This window comes from Bison bison, unplaced genomic scaffold (genome assembly GCF_000754665.1).
Source record: "Bison bison bison isolate TAMUID 2011002044 unplaced genomic scaffold, Bison_UMD1.0 scf7180017864512, whole genome shotgun sequence".
Classification (NCBI taxonomy): domain Eukaryota; kingdom Metazoa; phylum Chordata; class Mammalia; order Artiodactyla; family Bovidae; genus Bison; species Bison bison.
The window spans coordinates 1,424,065-1,445,751 of record NW_011495066.1 but is presented as its reverse complement, the minus strand read 5'-3'; positions in this window follow the sequence as shown (position 1 = coordinate 1,445,751).

Sequence of the window (21,687 nt, the reverse complement as noted above, 5' to 3'; positions counted from 1 at the left end):
AGGCTCCCCTGTCCCCTGGATTCTCCAGGCAAGAACACTGGAGTGGGTTGCCATTTCCTTCTCCAAGGGATAGGCTACCCATGCTGATATTTTGGGGCTTCCCTTGTGGCTCAGCTGATAATCTGCCTGCAATGTGAGAGACCTGGGTTTGATCCCTGGGTTGGAAAGATCCCCTACAGAAGGGAAAGGCTACCCACTCCAGTATTCTGGCCTGGAGAATTCCATGAACTGTATAGTCCATGGGGTCGCAAAGAGTCAGACATGACAGAGTGACTTTCACTTTCATAAATAGGCTGAAAAAGGAGAGACGACTGAGTGCGGGTCAGGCTTTAGATGTGACTTTTGTTTTCTCTACTTTGGGCAACAGAGGCCGGATGAGTGCTCAGTTTTTGTAAAAGCAGCCCTGGGGGATTCTGAGGGCATTCCCTGGCCGTCCAGTGGTTGAGACTCCGTGCTTCCAATGCAGGGGACATGAGTTCAAGCTGTGGTCAAGGAACTGAGATCCCATATGGTACATGGTGCAGCCCCCAAAAAATTTTTTTTAAAAAGCAGACCTCCAGGGCTCCTCTTATCTGAGCATCGAGGCCCAAAAGATGGCCCTGTGTCTGGCACAGCTCCTGCGTCCTGGATGGAAGGTGGAAGTGAAAGAGAAAGTCGCTCAGTCGTGTCCAACTCTTTGCGACCCCACGGACTATACAGCCCATGGAATTCTTCAGGCCAGAACACTGGAGTGGGTAGCATTTCCCTTCTCCAGGGGAATCTTCCCAACCCAGGGATCGAATCCAGGTCTCCCACACTGCAGGCAGATTCTTTACCAGCTGAGCCACCAGGGAAGCCCAAGAATACTGGCCTGGGTAGCGTACCCCTTCTCCAGGGGATCTTCCCCGATGCGGGTGTCGGAAGGAATCCACCTGTTATTCCCAACTCACTCAGCCTCAGCACCCACGCTTTTCTACTCCAAGTTGTTTCTGGTCCCCACGACACAGCTCAAATCAGCGTCATCTGCGTGGTCTTGGTGTATGTGGCCACTGAAAGGAGCATCTCTCTGGCACCTTTATCTACAGTCTCAAAGAACTCTTGTAAAGACGGGCCATTGCTCAGGGCGTAGCAGCTATTGAAAAATCTCTGGCCAGCCATCACAGCAGAGTTCTACAGTTTCTTCTGCAATTGCAGGGGCAGGGGGTGGGGGTGGGTGTGCCAGTCCGGGGAGGCCGCCTGGGGAGCCTGGGAGCTAGTGGAGAGGGTCTGTGTCAAGCTTGGCAGTGGCCCCGGCCCCAGCTGAGACCCAGCGGGACCACCCGGGCGCGTGACGCCAGCGCTGGCCTGCTGGGTGAGCTCCAGCTGGACAAAATACACATCAGCCTAGGAAACATGCATCGGGATGATGGAACGGCAACACAGAGGTAATGGTGTGAGCAGGGGCGGATGTACTGATGGGAAACACGTGTCCACATCCTACCTTTCACGGACCGGATCGCCGCGTCTGAACTCGCCAGGCTGCCTGGAACCAGCGCGTCTGGGACGATGAACACGCTTTGGCCTTGGCTTCCGCTGTGCATATATAAAGCCGCTCTGGGACTGAATGGCCTGTGCTATTTGCCTGGCAGGCTCTCCAGCTGGACTCGAAGACACAAGACACCCTTGTCCGAAGAGGAGGTGCCCAGAATATGAAATTTTCCAGAAAGCTGGGGGGAGGAAGACCCTGTCGGAGCCAGAATACCTGCAAAACAGGAAAAGGACAAAGCCTCAGCAGCCGTTTACATCTCGTTTTTCGGTTTGCTTCTTTTTGTTTTTTACTTTATATCTCTTGTTTTCTTAGTCTCTGATATAGAGTCCTTGAAGAGCTTTTTTTCCCTTCAAATGGAGATTCATACCTCTTTGAACAGTGCCCCTGGAAGATGACCCACTAATTAGCAGACAATCTGCCGATGGGAACGATTTACAATACAGAGGCAATCAGTCCAGTTCACTCGCTCAGTCATGTCCAACTCTTTGCGACCCCATGGACTGCACCACCGCCAGGCTTCCCCTGTCCATCACCAACTCCCAGACCTTGCTCACCCTCATGTCCATCGAGTCGGTGATGCCAGCCAACAGAGGCAATACCCTCTGCTATAACATCGGAGAGATTAAAAAATCGAATAATGGTAAACACATACACACACACCTCATTAAAGAAATAAACACTTCAGTGAAACTTAGATAACCCCTATATCCCATCAGCAGGCAAGCTTGGCAGGCTGCTAATGAGAACAGTTTCAGGCAGCGCCTGTCTAATTCAACGTGTGCATTTAAGAATGAGTTCAAGCTGCAGCCCGTCTATTCTGTCCACCATGCGGTCGATCGGTTCTGTCCGAGTGTGGCCTCTCCCATGTCATGATCTTAGAGAGACTGGATGTGATTAGTGAGGACTCTTGAGGAGAATGCTGAGGGTCTGCTAAGCCCTCCCTCCCGCTGTAATCAGAGAAAACTCTTTGGCCATGTGTCCACCACGATCACAGCCCTGGGAGGTGTTCTCCGAGGGTGAGTGACGTGGATGGTGGCAGTTTGCTTGTTGCATCTACAGTTTTTGTTTTTTTTTTTCTTTTTCATTAGCAAAAGGAGAATCACTTTTTATTTGGAAGCAAAATATCTTTTTCTCTAAGGAAAATGTCTCTTTTTTTCTTTTTTCCGTCTGTAACAATTCATCTCTACCTCCTCAAAATCAAGAGTTTTTTTTTTGCAGGCTGTCTTTACTTGCAGAAATACAAAACGGAGTTTGCTATGGAACAAGTCACTGAGAAGAAAGAAAGGGCATACGTGTGTCATCTTATTACCCCAGCCCCTCTCCCAGTGAGATTCACAGGCTCCCTTTGTGGATTTGGGTCTCAGTGGGAAAGGCCTGAAAGTGAAAGTCTTTCAGTCGTGTCTGACTCTTGGCGACACCATGGACTACACAGTCCACGGAATTCTCCACGCCAGAACACCAGAGTGGGTAGCCTTTCCCTTCTCCATGGAGATCTTCCCAACCCAGGGATCGAACCCAGGTTTCTTGTATTACAGGCGGATTCTTTACCATCTGAGCCACCAGGGAAGCCCAAGGAGACTGGAGTGGGTAGCCTATCCCTTCTCCAGCGGATCTTCCCGACCCAGGAATCGAACTCAGATCTCCTGCACTGCAGGAGGATTCTTTACCAGCTGAGCTGCCAGGGAAAGGGCTACCCTCCTGCAATGCTGAAAACCATCCTGCTAATTCATGGACTGACTCCCCAGGAAGGTGTCAACTGGATTAAGCTTACAGGACACTTCAGATGGTGTCAGTTCTGTTGCAACCAAGAGATGAAGAGACAGATGTGAGAGAGAGTGATTTCTCCACCTTGATGGTGGAATGGATTACGCAGTGGATGAGAGTTACTCACATGGTGTACAAGGATTCTAAGACTGTTTTGTCTCCTGGATAACCAGCTGTCTCCACAGCAGACAAAGAGATCTCAGATCTAAGAGAACCACGACACAGAGTTCCATCGTGGAGAACCGAATCTACAGCGGAAGCCTCACTTTATTTTAAAAAGCTGCAATCTCGAACTGAAGCCTCTTTTATTCTACAGCGAGGAGATCTGAGCAACGGACCAACTGCAACCCATTATTTTTTCCAGAGTCTTTCAGGCTACAAAAAAAAAAAAAAAAAGCTTTTTTCTTTCAAAATAAACAAGCAACCTTCCGCACAGAAGAAAAACGTTCCCTATGGAATCAATATAAACAATCATTAGAGTCACGTTAAGAAATAAAACGTTCAAGGGCAACAGGAGAAAAGTGAAAGTCACTCAGTCGTGTCCGACTTTTTGAGACCCCATGGACTATACACTCCATGGAATTCTCCAGGCCAGAATACTGGAGCGGGTAGCCTTTCCTTCTTCTGGGGATCTTCCAACCCAGGGATCAAACCCAGGTCTCCCTCACTGCAGGCAGTTTCTTTACCAGCTGAGCCACAAGGGAAGCCCAAGAATACTAGCCTGGTTAGCCTGTCCCTTCTCCAGCGGTTCTTCAGTTATCTCTGCTCTGCCCTTTCCCTTTGTTCCAATAACAGTGTCACATTTATTCTATTAAAATTGTACCTTAGAATTTAGTGTCAAACATAAGACTCACAGGCTCATGAAATTCAATCATACGTTATCCAAGTTGATTTTCCATTATATCTTAACCTGTGCTTGGAATGCAATTTCAAATACGTTTTCTTTCCCAAAAGGTATTAGAAAATAGAATGTTTACTGATCCTGATGGTACATTATTTATTAGTGAAAATGAAAGTTGCTCCGTCATGTCTGACTCTGTGCGACCCCACGGACTGTACGTTCCGTGGAATTCTCCGGGCAGGAATACTGGAGTGGGTCGCTGTTCCCTGCTCCAAGGGATCTTCCCAACCCAGGGATCGAACCCAGGTCTCCTGCACTGCAGGTGGATTCTTTACCAGCTGAGCCACAAGATCACCCAGATGGTGCCTCTGAGAGCAAGTGTTCCCACAAAGGAAGAGCTCCAGTCTGCGGTGGGATGTGAGCACCCCCAGGGGGGCCGTGTCCAGGCCCCTCCCTGACCGCATGCCTACAGCAGAGCTCAGCCGTCCTTCAGTCTGTGATCGGAGGCGCCCATCCGGGGCCTCTCAGAGGTACTGCTGTCAACCTGGGAACACAGTGGCTTTTTGGAAGAAGCTGGGAGTAAATATAAACACCCTCTGTGAAGAAGCTTAAAGGCTGCTTGGCAAACGGCAGGTAAGTGGTGGCCCGGAGAGGGCGGGTTGTTGTCAAGGCAAGTTTTGTGTATCTCCCAGTTACATCGGGTACTGCTGGGGCGGAGGGCTCAGAAGAGACCTGGGAGTCCTGCTGAGAGGAGCTGGGCGCGCAAGGAAGGGCTGGCTAGAAGGGACAGCGTATGGAACCGCAGTTCCAAGATCGGAGACTCCAAACCCGACCTTCTGCACGCCCGGTAGAGCAGGGTGGGAGAATGGGGTCCTAACTTCCTTTGCACGACACAAGTGAGAACACTTTTATTTTCCCCGAGGAAGACATAACCCTGTGTGTCACAGAAGGAAATGGCAACCCACTCCAGTACTCTTGCCTAGAGAATCCAGTGGACAGAGGAGCCTGGTGCGCTACAGTCCATGGGGTCGCACAGAGTCAGACACGACTGAAGTGACTTAGCATGCGTGCATGTGTCAGACCGAATAATTTTTAAAAGAAGTTTACTTGGCTGGGCTCTAGTCGAACACTTTTATTACAATAATGTAGAATCTATAGGCACCCCCCTCACCATGGGCTGAAACGCTTCTGGGTAACAAATGAAGGTCCCTAAAAACCGGACTTGAAAATTCACAGTGAGGTCAGTCGGCCTAAATCATTAAAAAAGAGAGAAATAAGAATTTTATATATCGAAATGGTGGAGTTTCCCCCCCCTCATAACTAGTACTTTATTTACTGCAGAGTTACATGTCTGTATCCAAACCAAAAGCACTGAATAAATAAATAAAATGCTTTTTCTCGTCCTTGCTCCCCACCTGCAAAAGGCCGAGCGGGAAAAGATGTAGGCAGAGAGGAGAGTGAAATCCCACACCCTTCCCTCTGCTTCCCCTGCGGCCACCGGCTGCAGGAGCAAGAGACACTCAGCGGTGCACCCAAAAACGAAAGCAGGTGGGACCTGTCCATATGGGACAAACGAGACTTCATCACAAAAATGAGGACTTGTTTCCTCAACTGCAAATGTGTGGGAAGTTTGCAACATGGTCAAGATGTCTTCAAGGGTTGGGAAAAGGTCCTTAAGCGCTTACACGTGCAGGCAACAAGAGAAACGCAAAGTGTCCTCGTCTACCCTACTTCAGAACTGCACTCTCCACTGGCTCCCTGCTCCTCCTAGGAGACCAGCATGCACGCTGCCTTCTCTCTGGCTTCTCCATCCGTCCAACTGCTCCCAGCAGGTGTCCGTCTCCCTGTATCTCCCCTTCTCTGCCGTCAAGCCTTGCCCCACCCGGCTATATATCATCCAGCAAAGAAAAGGCTTTTTTCCACTGTGACCCTCCAAGGAGATTTCTGAGACTTTTTTTTTCCCGCTAATCAACACCCTATGATTGAGTATAGTCTTCCAATCCCACTCCTGGGCATATATCCAGAGGCGCGGGGGGGAACATGATTCAAAACCATACACGCACCTCAGTGTTCACTGGAGAACTATTCACAGCAACCAGGACATGGGTGTAACCTAAATAGTCACTGACAGAGGAATGGATAAAGAAGATGTGGTACATATATACACAAGGGAATGAATATTACTGAGCCATCAAAAAGAAGGAAATGATGCCATCTGCAGCGCATGGATGGAGCTAGAGACTGTCATCCTGATGGAAGTAGTTTAGACAGAGAAGGTGAACCATCATATGACATCCGTTATCTGAGCAATCTAAAAAGAAACGATATAAGTGCACTTATTTATGAAACAGAAGTAGACTCACAGACATAGAGAATGAACTTACACTTACTGAAAAAACAGTAGCGGGGAGAGACAGGGAATTTGCAATGGACGTGGACACACTGCTTAATTTAACATGGAGAACCCACAAGGACCTGCTGGACAGCACAGGGAACTCTGCTCAATCCTCTGGAATAACCTTATGGTTCCCAGGGGGAAGGATGGGGAACGGATAGTCAGGGAGTTTGAGATGGACATGGACACACTGCTGTGTTTAACATGGAGAACCAGCAAAGACGTGCTGGACAGCACAGGGAACTCTGCTCGATACTCTGTAATAAGCTTATGGTTACTACGGGGGAAGAATGGGGGAAGGGACAGTTAGGGAGTTAGAAAAAAATGAAATCTAATACCACGAATATCCCTGTATCCGTTTATCTTCTGTATTATTCTGTGCTTTATATACAACATAGTACGATTTTTTTTTCCCGCACTCCCAGAAAACGACATTTTCTGGAAATGCCTGCCTTAGACAATTCCCTTACTCTTTCTCTGTTGCAGGTAAAATCAACAGGCAGGTCTGCAGGTGTGGTTTTCCATGCTGTATATGAAGGAGGCATAGGGTTGCAGAGAGCCGTCTCCATGACCACCCAAAGGAGTGCGGACAAGAGTTGCCATGCTGTGCTGGCCGCCACCCACAAGGAGCCCCATCCACCTGACTCGTACCCTGAGTGCTCAGGATGGAGGGGGCCTTCCGGTCCAATTCCAGCACCTCTGCTCTCACAGGTCTCCGCTTTAAGCTTTCCTGTAATATGCCAGTTTATCAACTTAGTCCAGAGTTTTTTGAAAAACAAATGAAAAATTCTTTTGTCCAAAAGTCCTGAATGGCACCCCACACGTTCAGCTTCTGACTCTGTGTTTAATAAGGTCACGATGGCTAGGTGAATTTTATAAGAGGCCAGGTATGTACTTGGAAAGCATCACAGCTGTTGGTGGGATCCCATTACACAGGGAAAATGTATTCTTTGTGGAGACTGTTCTGTGGATCCCTCGGATCACGTTGCTGGCTGGTTGCTGATAAGACCCATAACTCATGCAAGAGCCCTGCCACTGGGTATAGTTATAACTTTATATATATTTGTATTTTACAAAAACCTGAAGCTATAATAAAGCATGTACCTTTTTGGGATTTCATTACTGTTCATCTGCATAACAGTGCAATCTACGGGGTTAAATGAAAGTAAAGTATGACAACTCTAACATGTGATTACGATCTATTTGGGCCTTATTTCAAGGCAGGCAAACTTCCACATGAGAAGTCAACACTGTAGCAGTGTCTCTTCTCTTCCAGTTTGTATGGTTTGCAGCTGCAACATCCGATCAACCATACCGTTCAGGTGATTTTGACACAAAACCAACGGAAATGCAGCCTGGTGGCTCGGCGGTAAACAAGCTGCCGGCCAATACAGGAGACGCGGGTTCAACCCCTGGGTGGGGAAGATTCCATGAAGGGAAAAACATCAACCCATGCCAGGATTCTTGCCTGGGAAATCCCAGGGACAGAGGAGACTGGCAGGCTACAGTCCATGGGGTCACAAGATTCGGACACGACTGAGCACCTGAACGACAGAACTGCAGGCACAGACCCCAAGGTGTATATCCACCTGAAATGCTAGCCCTGCCCTGAACAGCTGTTAATAAGGAGGAACAGACACACTGACGTGCCGATGAATGAGATATTCCGGGAAATCAGAGGGGAGAGTGCATTGGCTCAGAGGCTCCTAGACAGGGTCAGGGGATTGGGCGTCTGTGTTTCATAGGGTCTCCCCAAGAAAAGAATAAGGATAGGGTTCCACTGACAGGAAACAACCTGGTTAGCACAGGAGCCTTCTGGTGGATGGTGTTTCCATCTAGGACGTGGGATTCTTTGGGCGAAACTGATATAAGACATAGTAGGAAGGGGGGCTGAGATGGGAACAAGGCTGGTACGAAAGTGAAACCACACCACAGGCTTTCCTGATTCTCAAGAGTCACGCAACACCAACATGCCTGACATGAAGTCTTAGTGGCTCAGCCGTGTCTGACTCTGTGCAACTCTCTGGACTGCAGCCCGCCAGGCTCCCCTGTCCATGGAATTCTCCAGGCAAGAACACAGGGGGTAACTATTCTTCTCCAGGGGATCTTGCCAACCCAGGGATTGAATCCAGGTATCCTGCATTGTAGGCACATTCTTCACTGTCTGAGCCATGAGGGAAGCCCAAAGCCCCCTGAGGTTCACCCTATATGTGATGGCAAGTCCCCGAAAGCATGAAGCAGGGGAGAGAGGTGCTTTGCTTTTTTAAATAACTTTGGCAAGTCCACAATTACACAAAATGTAGACAGTATAAAAGCCATGCAGTGTGAGTGTGTCAAGGCTATATCTGGTGATCCTAGGCTCAATCCATGCCACTGAATTGAGCCTTATCAGGATATTCACTGAACATAATGTAATTAAGTTACACTTACAATAAAGCCATTTGCAAGTATTTAAAAACATGTGACCCAGTATTTGGTTTTAAGTATTTCTTTGAGCAGAGATACATGCATACAGGCAGAGATGTAAATCGATAGGGAAGGCTTAGACAGAATATGTATGTATCTATGCCCATAAAGAAGGCTGAGAGCCAAAGAATGGATGCTTCTGAATTGTGGTGTTGGAGAAGACTCTTGAGAGTCCCTTGGGCTGTAAGGAGATCGAGCCAGTCCCTCCTAAAGGAAACCAGTCCTGAATATTCATTGGAAGGACTGATGCTGAAGCTGAAACTCAAATCCTTCGGCCACGTGTTGGGAAAAACTGACTCATTGGAAAAGACCCTGATGCTGGGGAAGATTGAAGGCGGGAGGAGAAGGAGACAACAGAAGAAGAGATGGTCAGATAGCACCATCAGCTCAATGGACACGAATCCGAGCAAGCTCCAGGAGATGGTGAAGGACAGAGGAGCCTGGTGTGCTACGCTCCATGGGGCTGCAAAGAGTTGGACACGACTTAGTGACTGCATAACAACAGCAAATGCCTGCTTTTGAAGACCAAAAACCAACTGATTTTATGCTATTTGAAATCAGTGCCAAATGTCTTAGAGAAGCTGTGAACCCCCAATGAAACTACAGGATTTAAATCCTAAACAAGGACAGTGAAATATCCAACTCAAGGGAACAACTTCAGGCAGAGAACTCAAGAGATTCGGAACATGACAGAATGAAAAATTCAGCGACGTACAAATCTCAAGACAACCATGACGGGTGTTCTCCTGTGAGCCTGGTACTAGACTAGATCTTGATGGACGCAGTAAAACAACGAACGGATGAGCTGTGAGACTATTTTGTTTGGATGAGCAGCAGAGAGATGTTGCTCCAAGTATAATTTGTGCCAGCTGGCCAGTTGAGGCGTCCTCCCCTCTTTGGGTTTGAATAAACCAAGCATGTGAGCTCTGCACACTGCATCGGTGACCAGCCGACAGGGCCTGTAAACTATGCCGTTTGGCAGTATCTCCACGCGTCTAACTCCAACAAGAGTATTATACTCTGTGCGGAAAAGTCCTGAGCACTTATGAGATCATCGCCAATCACCAAGGATATTTTCACAGATAACATTGTGTGCAAATGTAAACAAATCCACGGGCACGTTTTGCAACTGGACGCATGACAGTGGCCCATAGCGAGGTCTTGCGAGGTAGGATCTTGTAATGCAAGCTGCATTATTCTGATGACTAATCTAATAGCATCGATATAATCATCTTTCAAATTACAGTTCTTCACATGAGTAAAGATTTTCGCCTGTTTGCCATAAACAGAAGAACCAAAGCTGTGATCCTTCCGACACGGGAAGTAATTTCGAGCTTAATAAAATCAAGCTAATTTTTGAAGCGGCTCTTCCTCGAGAAAATTAAACACAGGGGAACAAAACCAAAGTTTATTGAGAGAGAGAGAGAGATGGATAATTTACTTCACAGACTGACGTTTTGCTTTACGAGAAGAGTCAGTGAAGGGTTACTTGAAATATTGGACGGACCTAACTGCCCACACATATGGAGAGAGTTTAAAAGTCAGGATTTGGAAAGCATCTGTTGTATCATATTATCCAGTGAATCGCATAAACACATCAACTCACTTGTGCTTAAACTGTGCCAGCCTCTGGTGTTTCCTCTGCTTAGTGTCTGTCCACACCAATTGACAGAGAGTGTTACACACTGTGGCCCACAGCTGATTATAACCTTCCGAGGCCCACCCGAGTGAATCTCTTCCAAAGACTCTCAGGTGTGGGTTGAATACGTGGTTTGATGCCATAGCTTGTGCAGCGGAACCATTTCCAAATCTAAAGTCTTTTTTCCATCCATCTCTTTCCCAGGAGGCTTGCTTGCTGGCCAGCGTTTGGACATGACTTCTGCTCGATGACGTCATGTACCAGAGCTGCCTGTTGAATCACCCTGAAGTGGAAGTGACAAGGCTCAGGCCAACACAAAGCCAGGAACGCGTGCTCATCCTATGGAACCGGACGCCGTTCTCTGATGCGCTTGGAGACATAACACTCGACAGAGAAAGATGCCAAGGATGACCTAACTGGAGCTGGCCTTGGCTGAGGGGCCAGGTTTATATGAAATGTAACAGACAGCTCGACATCGGAAGAAGAATCAAGGAAGAAAACTTATCTCATGAAGACGGAAGACTGGAAAAGGCAGCAGCCAAGGCAAGTAATGACACACCATTGTTGCAAAAACAATAATGCAAACGCAGCACTAGGCTCTTTGATTAAGGAGACGGGGAAGAGTTTGTTCGTACCTCACGCAGGCCGGTGATCAGATTTCCAGGTGGGGTGAGGCGCAGAGGGCACTTTTTTATTTCAGTTGATTTCTTTCTTGTGGGCCGTGCCTGGGTCTCTGTTGCTGGACGGGGCTTCCCTAGTTGTGGTGTGCGGGCTTCTCATGGAGGTGGCGTCTCTTGTTGCCGAGCACAGGTTCTCGAGTGCGTGAGATTCAGGAGTTGTGGCTCCCGGGCTTTTTTGGCCCTTGGCATATGGGATCTTCCAGGGCCAGGGATGGAAACACGTGTGCCCTGCATTGGCAGGCGGATTCTCATCCACCGGACCACCAGGGAAGCCCAAGATTGCACTTTAAAGATCATCCTGCTTGACTTGCATCATTTCTTTCAACAACAAGCGCATGAAATATCTCTAATCAGACATATTTTAAGTGGGCTCTGTCATTTACTGTCTGTTCCTGAACTTACTCAGATTTTCCTCTTACGACCATCATGTCATCTTTCTTCAAAGACAGAGAACTCTGGGGTCACAGCTCAGGCTGCTAGAACACGGTCTTCTGCAATGGGCAGCTTGTAAGCAGTAAGAGTTTACTTCTCAGAGTACCAGCCTGCTCAGGCTCTGATGGGGACCCTCCTCCTGATTCACAGAGATAAGAATCTGGGGGTACACATTCAGTCCACAACACTTAAGTCTGTAATAAACTGTAGTAAGCAAAAGAAAAATCATTGAATAGAAAATCATTTGCTGTCACTGATTCTGATAAATGTGAAAGTGAAAGTCGCTCAGTCTTGTCCGACTCTTTGCAACCCCAGGAACTGTAGCCTGCCAGGCTCCTGTGTCCGTGGGATTCTCCAGGTGAGAATACTGGAGTGGGCTGCCATTCCCTTCTCCAGGGGATTTCCCCACCTCAGGATCCAACCCATGTCTCCTACACTATAGGCGGATTTTTTTTTTTTTTTTTTTTTTGCCACTGAGACACCAGGGAAGCCAGATTCAGACAAAGTTGCCATTAAAACACAAACATTCATTGAAAATGACTCTTTAGAAGTCACCATATCTCTTTATGCTTGATGGTAGACGATAGACTAGACCAAATGATAGATTACATAATAGATTAGACAAAGAAACACACATAGAGGGGGGAGAGAAGAAAAAAGGAAGGAAGGAGAGAGGGAAGAAGGGAAAGAAACAGTCTTTCTCTGTGTGTGTCTGTGTTAGTTGCTCGGTCGTGTCTGACTCTTCGCGACCCCGTGGACTGCAGCCTGCCAGATCTTCTGTCCATGTGATTCTCCAGGAGTGGAGTGGGTTGCCCATCCCTTTATCCTGGGTTCCGCCCAAAAGAACACCTCAAACAAGACCTTTTGTGCAGCTGGCTCATGTAGGTGATCTCAGGAATCTGGGTAAAGAATGCAAAGAGCTGTGGGTAAAAGGGGCTCATCCTCCCCTATCCACTGAGGTCTGTATACCCAGGTTTGTGGGCATTTCACCTTCAGGAGGAGCATTTACAGTGGACCCTAAACAGCACAGGGGTTCGGACGCTGAACCTCTAAGCAGCAGAGAAAGTGCACGTGAGTTTAGTCAACCTCTGTATCCACGGTTTCTGCCTGTCTCTGACGTTCTGCATCTCTGCTTTCAAGCAACCAGCCATTCCGTAATACTGGAGTATTTTGAAAAAAAAAAAAAACACAGATGAATGGACCCGTGCATTTCAAACCCATGCTGTTCCAGGATCCATTGTATCAAAAAGCATCCATGCCCTGTGTACTACGGGCTGTCCCAGGGTGCTAACTCCTTCCCGTCTGGATTAACATGCCCCCTCAGAGGTCTCCCCTGGGGTCCTAGAGAGCGCAAGTTTGAGAAGGAACAAGGGACAAGCCGTGTGGACATATTAGGGGTGATGTCGCCAGGGAGAGTGAGCCAGACCTGCAAGGAAAGGCTTCCCAAGGCAGCTGCAGGGCTCCCGGGGCAGGAAGGCTGGTTCTTGTGCGGCCATTAAGACAGTAAGGATCAGAGACAGCAGTCGCAGACATGCAGAGTGGCTTGGTTTCTGGAAGGCATCCTCCACGTTGAGAGTGGTGTTGGAGTCCTCTTTGAGTGACCACGCTTTATTAAAGACCAAGTGCTCTGGACTGAATGCTTGAGTTGCAGTCAAGACTTGAGGAAAGAGACTCTCCACTTCACTTGGACAGGCAGAGGTCAGGGGCCACTACTGGAAGAATTCTTCTGTACCCGTATTCCTAAGCCATGTCCACCAGCAGTGAAAAAACAAACGTGAAAAACATCCTTTTATAAGCAGTAGATGGACAGAAATTTCTATACTATGATTGGGCTGGATCCTGAATGCACTGATCTCGTCAGTGATAGGCTATGCCATTTTCTGACCTGTCTGACATTTTTATTGCATCATTTCTTTAAGACAGTAGAAAGAAGCCAAAACAAAAATCCCTGGTCTATTTTTTCAAAGTCAGTATTCAAAGAGGAATATGAATACACAACATTTATTTTAGACTCCGTCGAAAAGCAAGAGGATTACACAGGTTTGTGTGTGTCCAGAAAATAGATTCCTAATACTTTTCTAAAGGTTATAAGTTATTATTAGACATTCTTTGTTTTTTTACTTTTTATTTTATATTACCAACCTGGTAGCTTCAGCTGGTAAAGAATCCGCCTGCAATGCAGGAGACCCTGGTTCGATTCCTGGGTCGGGAAGATCCGCTCGGGAAGAGATAGTCTACCCACTGTAGTATTCTTGGGCTTCTCTGGTGGCTCAGCTGGTAAACAACCTGCCTGCAATGAGGGAGATCTGGGTTTGAATAGGTCAGGAAGAACCCCTGGAGAAGGGAAAGGCTCCCCACTCCAGTATTCTGGCCTGGAGAATCCCATGGACTGTATAGTCCAAGGGGTTGCCAAGAGTCAGATACGAAAAAGTGACTTTCACTTTCATAGCCAACTAATAGTGTTGTGGTAGCTTCAGGTACAGAGAAAAGGGACTCAGCGATGCATACACACGTATCCATTCTCTCCCATCCAGGCTGCCACATGACACTGAGCAGAGTTCCCTGTGCTGGACAGCAGGTCCTTGCAGCTTCTCCATGTTAAATGCAGCAGTGTGTCCATGTCCATCCCAAACTCCCTGACTATCCCTTCCCCCACTCTTCGCCTTGGGAACCATAAGGTTATTACAGAGTATTGAGCAGAGTTCCCTGTGCTGTCCAGCAGGTCCTTGCTGGTTCTCCATGTTAAATGCAGCAGTGTGTCCATGTCCATCCCAGACTCCCTAACTATCCCTTCCCCCATCCTTCCCCCTGGGAACCATAAAGTTATTACAGAGTATTTAGCAGAGCTCCCTGTGCTGCACACAGGTCCTTATTGGTTCTCCTTGTTAAGCACAGCAGTGTGTCCATGGCCGAACTATCCTATTACGGTTCTGTCTTCACAAGATGCCCCACATACTATGAACTAGTCAAGAGAGCAAGAAAAATGTGCAGGAGTGATAAAATTAATAAGAAAGGCAGTAACGGAACTATTTCATCTGGATTTCAGAAATACAGGCGTGACATAAAAATACTCTTGTATATTTATAGGCATTGTCATAACATTTGAGCAGCTCTTCTTCACCGAAATTCAAAAATAAAATTAACAATGTTGCGGTTGGAAGCTCCTGCCTGTAAATCTCTAAGAATTTGAGGCTATGCATTTGTCCCGTTAAACAGTTCTGCCTTGTAGCAAAGACACATAGAAATTAGTTTCTGAGGTCTCTTTAAGTTTTTTTTTTTTTTAATATTATTGAAAATTATTTCAGGAACCCACAGAACTATTGCGTTTTTGTCTTTCTAATAAACATTTGTAAGAATAATGCGGTGATGATGGTTTCCTGGATCACGCAATCCATCAACAGGGTCTTGGCATCTGGTCTGACTTCTTTGTGTGTGGTTGTCTGTCTCGGCAGAGTAGGGTCCAAGGGCCTCAGTGGATGGAGTTCCCTCACGCTCTCCTTTCGGGGACAGAAGTGTTTCCGTGTTTAGGTACCAGGCCAAGGAGTTCTACACAACACCACCCACCTGCACACACAGAGCCAACTTACACAATCTAGTGGGGTTTTCTCTGTTTTTTCCACTAGTACCCAAATCTCTTATAGTCAAGTATCCTGGAGCACCAGAGCCTAAGATCTCATTATACTTTAAAAGCTCCTGAGACTTTTCTTTTTATATTATTCTGGCAGTGTGACAGACTGTTCCAAGTCCTGAAAGGTACAAAGGAATATGATTTCAGAGGCATGACAAAGCAGACGAGTATACATCCCTCAATATCATTATTAGCACCACATTCTAGCACTACCTGTCAATTTTCCATGTATTATAACAGTGAACAGTGATGGTCTCATTTGGATTTTTTCAGGTACCCCGACGCTCGCTGCAGCATTATTTACATCAGCCAAGACACGGAAGCAACATAAATGTCCATTGACAAAAGGATAAAGAAGATGTATATACACACCCACGGACACACACACACACACACACACACACACACACAGACACACAATGAGACATGAGTCTGTCATAAAAAAAGAATGAAATAATACCATTTATAGCAACATAGCGGAGAAGGCAATGGCACCCCACTCCAGTACTCTTGCCTGGAAAATCCCATGGACGGAGGAGCCTGGTAGGCTGCAGTCCATGGGGTCGCTGAGAGTCGGACGTGACTGAGGAACTTCACTTTCACTTTTTACTTTCATGCACTGGAGAAGGAAATGGCAACCCACTCCAGTGTTCTTCCCTGGAGAATCCCAGGGGCGGGGGAGCCTGGTGGGCTTCCGTCTATGGGGTCGCACAGAGTCGGACACGAATGAAGCGACTAAGCAGCAGCAGCAGGAGCAGCATAACAGAGATGAACCTAGAGATTATCACACTAAGTGAGGTATTCATAAGTCAGACCTAGAGAGACAAAGACCTGACGGTTATCGCCTGTAGGCGGAATCTTTTGAAAAACTACACAAATGAGCTTATTTACAAAACAGAAATAGACCCACAAGCACAGAGAGTTAAATTACCATCACCGGAGGGGAAAGAGGCAGGGGAAGGGATAAAATAGGAGGTTGGGATTAGCAGACACAAACCACTACATACAAAATACATAACCCACAGGGACCTACGGTATATCACAGGGAACTCTACTTGGCATCTTGTAAGAACCTGCAATTGTAAAGAATCTGAATATACATGCATATATATACATATATCTCCTTCCTCAGATTCTGAAAAGAATCTGAATATATATATATACATCCTTTTTCAGATTCTTTTCTTTTCAGAGATGTGAATCCCTTTGCTTTACACCTGCAATTAACACAACACTTTATATCAACTCTCCTTCAATTACTGAAAAGCACGGCATTGCTATTCTCTTCTCTGCAGAGGGGCGGCAACCTCAACCCTTGGCTCGAGAGTTTTTGTTTTTTTTTTCCTAATCTTTTCATTCTCCTCCCCTTCCTCTATGATATTCTAGTGAAAGAGGTGTGTACAAAATGATTGTTTCTGTTCATAATTCTTTACAGAACGTTCATCAGGTGATTCCGTGCCTCCCACTCACCCGTCCAGGTCTGAGACAATGCCATTTCGTGGGTTGAGAGGCAAGCTCCAGGCATAGTAAACTGGAGATCATTTGACCGTGACACTTTGTAATGAAGGGGGAGTGCTCTCAAGCTTTCCCAAGGACCCCTCTCCCGAAAGAAAGGATCCAGGGCATGGACTAACAAATGTCAAAGTCCCCCAGCTCATGCTGGTTACCACATCACAGCCCGCTCACCCCAGTCCTATTAAGTAGTGTTTTTCTTGTTCAGTCGCTCAGTCGTGTCTGACTCTGCAGCCGCACAGACTGCAGCCCACCAGGCTCCTCTGTCCATGGGATTCTCCAGGCAAGAATACTGGACTGGGTAGCCATGCCCTCCTCCAGGGGATCTTCCCAACCCAGGGATCGAACCCGGCTCTCCTGTGTTTTCTGTACTGGCAGGCAGATTCTTCAGTGTACAAGGTATGATTAATGTGTCAACAGGCTGTGATCACTAATATTAAAAAGGCTGGACACACAGCTCTTGATTAAGTGCGCACACACACACACACACCTAACATAATGAAGGTAAGGGATTTACTGTAACACTTTTCATTCTGTATTGAGCAATAAGAGATACTGAATACTAAAAATTAAATATATTGCAGCCTCATGATTAAAACACCAAGCCTGGTTATTTTTTTAACCTTCATATGCATTAGAATAAAATGTTAGATATCATTTTGTAAATTATGATATTGACAGGCAAGTTAGCAACAGGTATTTCAGAACAAATATTTAATCCAAAAGGGGGGCTTCTGATACCACATATTCATCGATGTCTGCCATGTGCATTCAACATGACTTTACACATATTATTTCTTATTTACATGACATACTTGTCAAGCTAGCTTCCCACTGTATGGATGGCGAAGTGAAGACACAGGGACGTTAAGAAGCTCACTAACCATCACACAGTGACTAGTCCCTTCAACTTTGCTTTCAAGGACCCAAAGAAACTGAGTCCACGTTCAATCCCTGGGTCTGGAAGATCCCCTGGAGGAGGGCATGGCTACCCACTCCAGTATTCCTTGCCTGGAGAATCCCCTGGACAGAGGAGCCTGGCAGGCTACAGTCCACGAGGTTGCACAGAGTTGGGAGACGACTGAGTGACTTCACTTTCTTTCAGAAGTGAATGATAGCAAAGGATGAGTAATCATCGGAACGACTTCCCTTTTCTAATAGACTGGTTTGGAACACTAGTTTTGGGTCACTGCAGAACTGAGCGGCAAGAACAGAGCGCCCATATACTGCCGGCACCGACAAGCTCACAGGCTCCCTCTTCATCAGTATCTTCCACCACAGTCCTCCCACCCCACCCCCTCTAAGTGCTGTTCTTGTTGTTCAGTTGCTCAGCTGTGTGTGACTCTTTGCCACCCCGTGGACTGTAGCCCCGCCAGGCTCCTCTGTCCAAGGGGATTTTCCAGGCAAGGATGCTGGAGTGGGTTGCCATGCCCTTCTCCAAGGGTTCACTCTTAATGCTGTATGTTCTATGGAATTTGGCAAACATAGCAGCATGTATCCACCGTTAAAGCATCACGCAGAACCGCATTGCTGTATCAGAGTACCAGGGCCTTCCCAGGTAGCTCAGCTGGTAAAGAATCCACCTGCAATGCAGGAAAACCCCAGTTCGATTCCTGGGTCTGGAAGCCCCATGGAGAAGGGATAGGCTATCCACTCCAGTATTCTTGGGCTTCCTTGATGGCTCAGCTGGTAAAGAATCTGCCTGCAATGCAGGAGACCTGGGTTCGATCCCTGGGTCAGGAAGATCCCCTGGAAGAGGGCATGGCAACCCACTCCATGTACTCTTGCCTGGAGAATTCCATGGACAGAGGGGCCTGGTGGCCTATACCCATGCAGTTGCCAAGAGCCGGACATGACTGAGTGATTAAGCGCAGCACACGTCAGACTATCAGTCCTTTTCCTTGGCCTTATTCACAGTTATTTCCTTCTGAACATTATCTCCTGCATTATTTTTAAAATATTTATGTATTAGGCTTCCCTGGTGGCTCAGCAGTGAAGGATTCGTCGGCCGATGCAGGAGACACGGGTTGGATCCCTAGTCCGGGAAAACCTGTCACAACTACTGAGCCAGTGCTCTCGAGTCCAGGAGCTGCAACAGAAGTCTCTGCAATGAGAAGACTGCACACCACAACTAGAGAGGAGCCTCTGCTAGCCATGACGACAGAGGAGCCCACACAGCAAGGGAGACACGGCACAGCCCAAAATAAACAAGTTAAAAAAAATTTTTTTTAATTTTATTTTATTATTTAACTTTACAGTATTGTATTGGTTTTGTCATATATCAACATGAATCCATATACACAGGTATACACATGTTCCCCATCCTAAACCCTCCACCCTCCCCGTACCATCCCTCTGGGTCGTCCCAGTGCACCAGCCCCAAGCATCCAGTATCGTGCATAGGTTTATTTATTTACTTTTGGCTGTGCTGGGTCCTAGCTGGGGCTTCCAAAAACTCTTGAGTTGTAGCATGTGAGATCTAGGCTCAGACTAGTCCCCCTGCATTGGGAGCGCAAGTCCTAGCCGCTGGACCACCCAAGGAAACACCCATGTTATCTTTTTAAAAACTTTCTTAGATCATAATCCTTCCCATTTGTAAAATGAGCAGTCAAAGTAAACTATCACTTTGGTACCTGCAAAGATACGATGACTGCGTTTGCAAACAAATCTATCACATGTATAGAACTGTGAGAAAACTTAGGGGCCAGGTTTCTTGAAACTCACAACAGTTATTCAGTATTAGTTCTAGCTCTAAGAAATTGCAAGAAACTATTGTTGCATTGGAAAAGACTCTGATGCTGGGAGGGATTGGGGGAAGGAGGAGAAGGGGACGACAGAGGATGAGATGGCTGGATGGCATCACTGACTCAATAGACGTGAGTTTGAGTGAACTCCGGGAGTTGGTAATGGACAGGGAGGCCTGGCGTGCTGAAATTCATAGGGTCACAAAGAGTCGGACACAACTGAGCAACTGAACTGAACTGATTGTTGCATGTTGGCAGTAATCCCAAGTTACCAGACTAACTCACCCATAACCGTCCCACAAGGAAGCTGAACCCATCTCTACAGAGTGTCCTGTCATTTCAATCCAATACTTGCGTGCATGCTCAGTTGCTAAGTTATGTCTGAGTCTTTGCGACCCAATGGACTGTAGCCTGCCAGGCTCCTCTGTTCATGGGATTCTCCAGGCAAGGATAACTGGAGTGTGTTGCCATTTCCTTCTCCAGGGAATCTTCCCAACCCAGGGATCGAACCCAGGTCTCCTGCATCTTTACTGCTGAGGCAACAGGAAAACCTTACAATCTAATACAAATGACATCAAATATTAAAGACACTGCTTCCCTTCATGGCTCAAATTGTGTACCAATTTCAGGATGGATTTGACTTAAAGAATGAATAGGGTGCATGAAAATAATCAAGTTTACTCCATGCAAGGAGCTAATACCACAGTTACATGGAGCTGTAGCTAATTGGTTATGCAGTTGAGTCAACTAAAATTCACTAAGTGAGCTGTATGTAAGAAAAATGGAAAACAGTAAAAGAGGAAAAATGGAGACTTTTAATATAGTGCAGTCTTTGCTCTCAGAGAATGAGATCAATAAATAAATATGCATTTCATCAGAGTATGTCAAAGTTTAAATAAAACACGCTGTTTAATGTTAATGGTTGTAATAAAGAATACTTTGCATTCCGTGTGTATACGTAGCATGATTTGACAGTTGGGTACTTCTAATTAAAATGACTAATGCCAGCAACTAAGATACGCAAGAAAAAATCTACAAGTATGATCCCAGAATGTGTCATGAACTATCACCCAAATGAAATTACAAAACCCTCTTTCTGTCCCATGGTTGTAGAGCATCTGAATTCCCTTCCACTGGTTGTGTATTTGAGGCCAGCCATTCTGCATTAGTCAGGATGAACTCAGATTATTAATTATCAGCAATTTACTGATCAAAGACATACTAACATGTCTTTTGTTACCTGAACACTTACTGATGAGAGTGTTTCAATATTCACTTACATAACAAATCACCAGCCACGGGCACTGATTTGCAAAATCCCACAGTGGAGACTGGATTACATCATCAAAATTAGCACAGTACTCAACTGTTTGTTTTACAACTCAAAGAAAATTATGAAACAGGCAGTTTTTAAAGGCAAGCAGCACCCTGTACTCATTTTTTTATGTTTATCAAAGGTAGAAAAGTGCACTGTACAACTCAGGTTTTGCCAGGTAGAGGGATGGATGGGGGAATGGATGGATGGGTGAATGAATAGATTGATGGATGGGTGGATGGATGGGTGGGTGGGTGGATGGGTGAATGAGTGGATGGATGGGTGGAAGATAGATGGGTGGGTGGGTAGATGGATGGATGGGTGGATGGGTGGGTGGATGGATGGGTGGGGGGGATGGATGGATGGATGGATGGATGGGTGGATGGATGGATGGATGGATGGGTGGGTAGGTGGATGGATGCATGGATGGATGGATGGATGCATGGATGGATGGATGGATGGGTGGTTGGATGGGTGGATGGATGCATGGATGGATGGATGGGTGGTTGGTTGGATGGATGGATGGGTGGTTGGTTGGATGGATGGATGGGTGGGTGGGTGGTTAGATGGATGGATGGATGGATGGATGGGTGGGTGGATGGATGGGTGGGTGGATGTTTGAATGGGTGGATGGATGGGTGTGTGGATTGATGGATGGGTGGGTGGATGAATGGATGGATGGGTGGGTGGATGGATGATGGTTGGATGGATGAACGGGTGGATGGATGGGTGGGTGGGTAGATGGATGGATGGATTAATCGGTG